This window comes from Rhinoderma darwinii, chromosome 3 (assembly GCF_050947455.1).
Source record: "Rhinoderma darwinii isolate aRhiDar2 chromosome 3, aRhiDar2.hap1, whole genome shotgun sequence".
Taxonomy (NCBI): domain Eukaryota; kingdom Metazoa; phylum Chordata; class Amphibia; order Anura; family Rhinodermatidae; genus Rhinoderma; species Rhinoderma darwinii.
In genome coordinates, this window is record NC_134689.1 from 44,678,244 (window position 1) to 44,686,078 (window position 7,835).

Below are 7,835 nucleotides of genomic sequence, written 5' to 3' on the forward strand. Positions count from 1 at the left end.
TCAATCTGAATCTATAATGCGTAGTAGCGCTGCTATGAATTGTATTCGGCGGCTTACCGCTCTTCATAGGACCCTACCTCGAGCACCCAAAGATACCGGTGCTATCTGAACACAACCATTGAAATTCCTTCACACTCTCTCTTTGCCTCCCATTGATTTCAATCGGAGGTCAGAGACGGATATGCCTGAAGCAAAGGCATGTCGCTTTTTTCTCTCGCAAGGGTTTTTTCCGTTTGCGGGAAAAAACGCCTTCGCCTCCCGTTGAAATCAATAGGAGGCGATTTCGGACGTTTTTTGCCGCGGTTTCCAACACGGTTTCCGCTGAAAAAAATGTGGCAAAAAACTGTGTAAACAGGGCCTTATTCTCGTGCGGATCTGCTACACGCTTGTAGCATCTGCGCCAGGAATCAAAGGGAAAGCCTCTGATTTTTGCTGTGGAAAAACACATTGAACTTTAATGGCAACGTAAGAGCGGAGCATTAGTGCTCCTTACATCCTCACAAGCGCTTCCCCCTCCCTTCCCCCTTCACATCATGTTGTTGCCCTAAGTTTATCGTGTACGTCAGGAAATCTCCTACCTTACAGTATAAACAACGTAGACAATAATTCACAGGGCTCCATTATGTCCTTTTAGCCTCCATCGGGCTGGTGGACGTCGGTTTACCTTATTTTTGAAGGATGAAATGGCGTAGTAGACTTTGTTATTCCGGAGTCCCGAGGCAGCATCACGAGTGCTCTTCCCGTGGACTTTGTCCCTGGGAAAGCTCACTGTCCATATATTTAAAGTGACATCAGAGGATTCTCCAGGGCCGGAATCCCTGGCCAAAGTGTTGCCGACGCTCCGGCCGTGTACTCAGGCTTTGCAAAGCTTCGGACGTCACTTTACGTATATGGACATCAGGAAAAGTGCCAGAGTCCCTGGGCAGAGCGCTAGTAGAAGGCTCCAGCTCTGTTCATGGACAGTGACTTCAGTTTCCCCTGGGCCATTCCCCAGGCAATGTATCCCACTGTATGCCATACTGTCGGATACGTTTTAGATAAATAGATCAAAATCCGGAGCATTAACCGGTCACTGCCGGCTCCATGGTTTCCTTCACTGTAATTGACATCAGCACCAAAATCAGTTAATGCGTATAACGTACAAACGTGAGTGCCACAATTTCCGTTGCCCACCCCAAGTAATGGAGGGGGGGCCCAGACAACTTGGCTGTATGGGGCCCAGAAATTCCTGATGGCGGCCCTGCCTCACTATAGCAATACCCCTGAGGAAGCCACATTTGTGGCGATACGTGAGGGGTGCTTTATACCTTTTTTCTCCTCCAATTGAACACTTCATGATGTTTTAGGACATGTTCACTCAAACGGTTTGATTCAATATTCGCTTTATTTGTGTCCTTACCAGTGTATTCGTTATCTGAGGAGTATCTAGGTAGGTCCTTTGCTGCGGTTGTTTGTGTTGGGCCGCTTATCAGGGCGACATCCCCCAGAAAGCTCAGTTATAGCAGCTATTTGCTTTTTTAAGTGAATTTATCATGTCTATGTGGAGTATTTGTTTTCATTAAATTTATATGCTTTGTTATATTTTCAGTGTCTATAGACTTTTTTTGCCATATACATACCCTTGTGTGTGTTTTCTTTGTTCTAAACTACTTCATGAGCTATGTCATGGTGCGTTAAGGATTTTATGAAGAAAAATACTGAAATTTTCTATATTCGAATCAATTAAACGTTGCTTTGTTTCTTGTCATATTTGTTATCTCTTTAAGAAAGAACTAATTCATTCAATATCATAGATTAGTCTGTGCAAACAAAAATACAAGTCACACTGGATTTACAATCCACCAAAAGCATGTTCATAAGGTAAAGTACTAAGTGACCTGAAAAAAACACACAGTAAACAAGAATGTTGTCTACACAGGAGCCTCAATTGTTCATCGGCCATAGCTGTATATATATACACTGCATTCAATAGAGCACTGTTTGCTTATTTCTGTACATAATTCCACCTAAGATGAGTCAACATTCTATTTAAATAAAAGTTCTAAAGCAAAAGGCTTTCTTGTCACCAGCAAAGACAATCTCAAAAACCGTCACTTGAATTTTGAAGGTAAACTCTGAGTACAGTCCTAGCAAACATGAACACTCACGGTTTTACCACAATGTTAATGACCGTTTCAATTCACCTTAGACGTTCAGGAGTTACAACAAAACAAAAGATTAATTAATGTTTAAGTATTACAATGATTTTAAGGTATTGCAAAGGTCTTTTAATTTGTTTGTCCCAATTGTTGTTGCCTAGGAGAGGGGCCATATGAAGGTCGTATTTTCATTTACCCCTTGGAAGGGGAGCCGAAAATTTAGGCTGAGGACAGGATTATTGTAAGTGCTGTAGTCTCCATATAGTCCTTATATGAATGTGGAAAAAAAAATTATATGGTTGAGGATCTTGTTCAGTAATATAAAGTATGGTTTTAATTATAAATGTAATAATGGGAGGAGCCTTAAAGGGATTGTCTGTTTAATACCCTTTTCCGGCCTTTTGTGTTGGTAGAAGGAAGTCTCCATCAAGTTCCGGGAGCAGATAGGACCTACAATTCTCTTACTTGAAGACTCTTCACCTCCCTGCAGTACATAAACAGCCTATTGAATACAATAAACACGATGTAATCTTTTATTTCCCCTCTGGTGGCGCTGCAAGGTAATTAAACAATTGCTGCAAGGTTTCTTCGCAGATTACAACTGATTGTTAGGGGTCTCAGCGATCGTTGGCACACGCTGCTTTCAGCTTATTGTTGGGGGAGGGGGGAATATTCTAAAGCATATTCAAAGTTTATAGCCCCTTTAAGTGCAAGGCATTGTATTGGGCTTCATTTATTAAAACTGTTTAACAGGGAAAACTGGCCTCGTTGCCCATAGCAACCAATCAGAGCTCAGATTTAATTTATCCTGTCCTGGGGAAATGAAACCAGTGCTTTGATTGGTTGCTAAGGACAAGGATTGGTTGGTTGCTAAGGATTGCAGCTTAGGTTTGATATCCTGACACCTTAGCCTCTTTAGAAAACATGTAATAGGGCCCTATCGCTGCTGCGGGATAAGAAGATATTAGCAGTATACAAGGTGCAGGAGTGTTGCAGACATGGGCAATGTTGCAAATCAAATTTTTACTGAAGATTGACTTCTCAAAGAGAGGAAGAACTCTTATAATGCTACACACATAATTAACATAGTCTCTGCCAAAGGGGCACTATATATAATGGTCGGTAGCGATGACTTCCCCCTTTCATAGTGATTGCATGCCCACCAGGCCGTCCCAGCCGCTTCCGCGATGCACGACAATTTGTCTTCCATCAAGCCCTCCCAGCTCCCTCCGCCCCATTTGGCAACTCAGCACTGCACACCTTAAACTCCACAACTCCGGGTGGCTGTCATTTGTGGTGCTTTCACCTATATTACTAGAAGACAAAATTTCCACTACAATTTTCTGTGACCCACTCTGAAGCATGGTAGGAAAGTCATTATTCAACTATAAACACCCAACCAACCTGGCCCCAAAAACCCCAGCTATTTATATTCTTGTGTGGTCCAACCCATTAGGGGTATGTCCTTACGCGTGCGCGTAACAGAGGCTTTCCTGCTACGGCACCCCAGACCTCTCAAAATATTGTGCCCAGGAATGACATACCCAAAACCATTATGCCCATTGTACTCGGAAGCAGTGGCGTAGATATAGGGGTCTCAGCAGTCGCAATTGCGACTTGGCCCGAAGCCACGGAGGCCCATGGCCTGCCGAACCACATCTATCCACTGTTACTGTAGTAACTGGGGCCTATGTAATAAACTGAATGGGCCCCTGTTACTATAATAACAGTATACTTACCCTTCTCGCTCCAGACTCAAGTCCGGTTGCAGCGCAAGTCCTGGCACCTTTTTTCTTTTTCCTCTTTGCATTTCACTGGTCATAATTTTTTCATATTTTGTCCAGGCATTGGGCGGTTTTTCATACTGATGACCTATCCACAGGATATGTCATCAGTATATGATTGGTGGGGGTCCGACACCTGGACCCCGCACTGATCAACGGCTCTGACTGGCTCTGGGCACTGGAAGTTATGCAGTGGTCGGTGCCAAAAGCATATGACTCCCTACACTGTATAGCAGCCGTGCTGGGTTACTGCAGCTCTGCTCTTATTCACTTGAATAGGAGCAGAGCTGCAGTACTGCATCACGGCCGCTATACAGTGGTCTCAGCCATCTACTTCCGGCACCAACCACTGCATAACTTCCAGTGCCCAGAGACAGTCAGAGCCGTTGATCAGTGTGTGGTCCAGGTGTCGGACCCCCACAGATCATGTACTGATGACCTATCTTGTAGACAGGTCATCAGTATCAAAAACCGCCCCATGCCTGGACAACCCCTTTAAAAAATACACAGGTAGTTGTTAGGGCATAGCTAAATATGAAGAACAGGGAATGCAGATTTTAACTACGAGATTCTTGGTAAGTTGATCCGTGGAGAAAAGGTAAGATTATTAACGTGACAGAGTATAGCATATTCAGGAGTGGCCTTTTAAGTATGTGACATATGTGATGGCACAGAGCACATCAGCTGCACCTGCTGAAGGTGTCACCACAGAAGCTCTGGCACCCGAGGCCACCACCACGAATAGCAGTTTTACTTATATTATAGCACTCTTATATGATTACTTGATGTGTGGAGCTGTTATTTGGTCACTGTATGTTGTAATTATTTGAACACTGTATGGAGATATTTACCTAAACATTGTGGGGCACTGCTACTGTATTTTGTTATTTTTGTGTAGTGTGTGGTGGTGGCAGCACTGTACAGCAATGTTATTAAGGCAAATGTATGAAAGTATTATTTGGCCAACACATGGCACTATTTTTGGACACTATTCTGTATGATACAGATAATTGGACACTGTATGGTTTTTCGTACACTGTATAATCGTACACCATACGAGGGTGGGGCACCAACAGAAGTGTAAATCCAGCCCCACCATACATACTGTAAGTGACATATATAAATACTAATAAATGTTGTTCTGGCACCACTTAGGAAAGACTTACTGCAGTGAGTACTAGAGCACCAACGCAGGAACACTGTGGATCCAGAACATTTGCTTGGCCTGATAAATCCCAGTTCTCATCTATCACTATGATAGAAACTTTGACATTGGTTACACGAATCTATGGATTGGTGCTAATAATTCAGGCTGGGGGATTTCTAGCACTGATGGAAATTTTGAGCTGGAGAATTTACCATGTCAGTAGAGTAGTGTCATCCTGGATTAGTTCCAGGAGCATAATAAATTTACTTTGCTTTATTCCCATATTGTAACACCCAGTGAGCATTTAAAGCTTAGATAGCACAGTTTATACACAGTATAGATATCATATGATCATTTAATTGGTAGCAGTTGCCTGATGCCATTGTGGTACAATTGTATCAATAGGGAGTGGTCGGCCCATCAATATGTCCCAACAGAGTATTTTACAAGGGGTTGTCTCACAAAAAAACAACAGTTTTAGCTTTACAAAAATAATTTCTAAATAGTGCAGTAGACCATTACAGCATATACAACTGTGAAAGGTAAAGTAAGTTGATCTACACATAAATGTAGTGACGTTTTTCGCTTTTTTTTTCTTCACTTTTTCCAATAATATGTTGCATATGCAAACTATTAATAAAACGGATAGAACATCACAAATACTTGCAATATGTACCAATGTTATTGTACTGGTTAGAATAGTTTGTTGCAGTTCTTCTTTGATGCAAGTTGGTGTCAGCTTTGACAAGTTGTAGTCAAGATAGGTGGCTGTCTAAGGTACCATTTTCACCTGGTCCCGGCTTTAGCACCTGGTGCAGCTTCTCCTCTAAACTGAACATAGTGTGTACTGGCAAGGGAATGCTATTTGCCTAGGATTCTGAGCAGATTATGTGGCCCCATATGTGATTTTTATGAAGCTGGCCCTAGTGTGTATAAAAAAGATTAAAACCTGTGAGTCCATGCTTTGTAAAACATGTGGAATATATTCCAAAAAAATTAATATGCAATAGTAAACTCAAAAGAGACTTGTCCCTAAACCAAATTTATCTTCAATAAAAGTTGTGTAACACAATATCCTTCCACTTTTCCATTATGATTGCAACTTCCTGTCCTCAACTACTGTATGAAGACCAGCTCTGGAGGACCAGCTTCTGCTCCAAAAAATAAATACACGTCAAACTAAAGCTAAATTTAATTGTTTCTAATCATTACAATTATCGTACATATTTTAAATGCAAATTCAAATGACTTTTTCCTCCATAGGGGGACATTTTCGTACAATTATTAAGGTAACCTACGCCTAAGTTTCCCAATGAATGACATCAAGCAAAGATCTTGAAAACGAAGGAATCGATACAGAAAGTGTATTGGAAAATTCTGTACATTTTCAATATACAAAGAACATCCTTTATTTGCTGAAACCCCAATACCACTTGAAGTTAGATTGCGAGTAATGTATGTGAATGCATGCTCTGTATAGCATGTGGAATAAAATAAACATACAATGAATGGTATACTTCTCATGTCTCAAAAAAAGACTGCTCTAAAATGTTACAGTATTCTAGGTACATAAATAACAGTAGTGTGTTAGCCTTTTTCTTTTTTTACACAAAACGGATCTGTCTCTAATGTGTGTGTGTTGTGTAATACAGTAACCTCCCACTACTTTCCATCTCACAGAGCCACGTTCATTACATTCTAATAAAGAGTCTTGAATGAAAATAAATTTCTCTTAAAATGTGGTTTTAGGATACTAACTTGCACAATTTCCCAAGAAACTTGATTTATAGCTCTGAACACTGGCCTTGGGTAGACAAAGACATTTAATGGTATATTTGCTTTAACAAAGGAGTCAATAATGCTTAATTTGAAGGTTGGTTTCACTAGTATTAAATTACAGTGTGTAAAGTTCAATCCTTTACAAATTGAAAAACTGAGATTGAAACTTGAGTGAGCCCACCGCCTCTTTCATTCAAAGGTACACGATTCAGCGCGGTATCCCCTAATTTATTTTTTCTCTAATTATAGAACATCGCAGGATTAATAAAGTTTTGAGCAGATATCTTGCTTAAAAATAAGTTATGCTTTGTAAATCAAATGCAAACCATAGAAAAAAAAAACATATATACAGAAGGTGAAGATTCAGAGTATTCCTGAGTTGTGTGTTTTAATTATTTATTTGTTTTCTTAGGTAATACAGTCTATAAATCTGCAGAGTAAGATACATTTTTTATATTACAGTATATTTACTACACTTGAATTCCAAATCGCAAGTCATATTAAACCTCACCCCCGATCCTCGTGGGAGCCCGCAAAAAATTTCTCTTTTATTTCAAATTGGCATAAACCATACAACTTTTCTAGAACAGAAAGTGTGACAGTCCCATGAAAATTGGGACTATTGAAAATAACGCATTTCTAGTAGATCTTTCAGGAAGCACCATTAAAGGGGTTTTCTAAGCTTTGTAAAAAAAAAATATTTAAAAAAAGTCCATACTGACTTTTAATCCCCACTGCTCAAGTGCAGCCGGTTCATGGTCACCCACTGGTCTCCGTAATGGCACGTGACCACTTCCACCAATCACTGGCCACAGCAGTCATGTGCAGTGCTTTAGGGGTGGGATGCGGCTGGTTCACCCCGGTTATGTCTGGTTGTTAAAATGACAGCTGGTATGGAGAACTAGGAAGAAGCAGGATGCTGACCATTTCCTTCCAGGAATCAATTGCATCCACGTCCTTAAGACATGGATACAATTGAAAATGTAT

General features: G+C 40.8%; 1 long non-coding RNA gene across 1 annotated transcript; it reads left to right on the forward strand.

Annotated features, from left to right (window-relative positions):
- The first annotated feature begins 2,297 nt into the window (after positions 1-2,297).
- LOC142750966 (uncharacterized) lies at positions 2,298-6,517 on the forward strand. Its single transcript, XR_012882657.1, has 3 exons — positions 2,298-2,379; positions 2,552-2,698; positions 6,333-6,517. It is a non-coding gene; the product is annotated as an uncharacterized LOC142750966 (long non-coding RNA).
- Positions 6,518-7,835: the final 1,318 nt, after the last annotated feature.